Consider the following 1,169-nt stretch of genomic DNA (forward strand, 5'->3'; position numbering starts at 1 on the left):
TGTGCAGCTGCCAGCCTGTAAAGAAAGACTTTATATTTGGCTTTAAGCATGTCTGTGTCCTCTCTGATTGCAATATCTCAAAAACAACGACATTTAACAAGTACAGACTTAAGGAAAAGCAGTAAAACAGAAGACCAGGAGACTAAAAAATATCAAATTCACAGGGTCCTCACTGGCCAGGACAGATGGGGAAGACCCAGATCTAGTCACTAAAGATTCTGAGGGTCCCTGGTCCAGAATTCTACTTACGTATTTCGTAAACAAACATTTTTATGTAAACAAACAGCCTAAGGTGCACTAAAGAAATACTAATGATGAAAGTAATACAGGCTTATGATTTCACATTTCTAGAAGGTTTCAATGAATAATGAAGGATAAAGATAAAGAAACGTAAGATGTTCTGAGTTCGAGGCCAGCCTGGTCTACAGAGTGAGTTCCAGGACAGCCAGGGCTACACAGAGAAACCCTGTCTCGAAAAACCAAAAAAGGGCTGAGCAAGAGACGCCATCATGGGTGTTGACATTCGCCACAACAAGGACCGAAAGGTTTGGCTCAAGGAGCCCAAGAGCCAGGATATCTACTTGCGGCTGCTAGTCAAGCTGTACAGGTTTCTGGCCAGACGTACCAACTCCACCTTCAATCAGGTTGTGCTGAAGAGGTTATTTATGAGCCGCCCTAGCCGGCCACCTCTGTCCCTGTCCCAGATGATCCGAAAGATGAAGCTTCCTGGCCGGGAGAACAAGACCGCTGTGGTTGTGGGGACAGTCACAGATGACGTGCGGATTCTGGGAGTGCCCAAGCTGAAGGTGTGTGCACTGCGGGTGAGCAGCCGGGCCCGAAGTTGCATCCTCAAGGCTGGGGGTAAGATCCTCACCTTTGACCAGCTGGCTCTGGAGTCTCCCAAGGGCGGAGGCACTGTGCTCCTGTCTGGTCCTCGGAAGGGCCGAGAGGTGTACCGACATTTTGGCAAGGCCCCAGGAACCCCACACAGCCACACCAAACCCTATGTCCGGTCCAAGGGCCGGAAGTTCGAGCGTGTCAGGGGCCGAAGGGCCAGCCAAGGCTACAAAAACTAACCTTGGATCTTACTGTTAATAAAAAAGTTTTGGATGTTGAAAAAAAAAAGGAAGGAAGGAAGGAAGGAAGGAAGGGAGGGAGGGAGGGAGGGA

At 49.0% G+C, this 1,169-nt stretch overlaps 1 pseudogene; it reads left to right on the plus strand.

Annotated features, from left to right (window-relative positions):
* Nucleotides 1-502: 502 nt before the first annotated feature.
* On the plus strand, nucleotides 503-1,076 carry LOC114635269 (annotated as a pseudogene).
* The last annotated feature ends 93 nt before the right edge of the window (nucleotides 1,077-1,169 follow it).

The sequence above is a fragment of the Grammomys surdaster genome, unplaced genomic scaffold (assembly GCF_004785775.1).
Source record: "Grammomys surdaster isolate TR1022 unplaced genomic scaffold, NIH_TR_1.0 76750, whole genome shotgun sequence".
Classification (NCBI taxonomy): Eukaryota; Metazoa; Chordata; class Mammalia; order Rodentia; family Muridae; genus Grammomys; species Grammomys surdaster.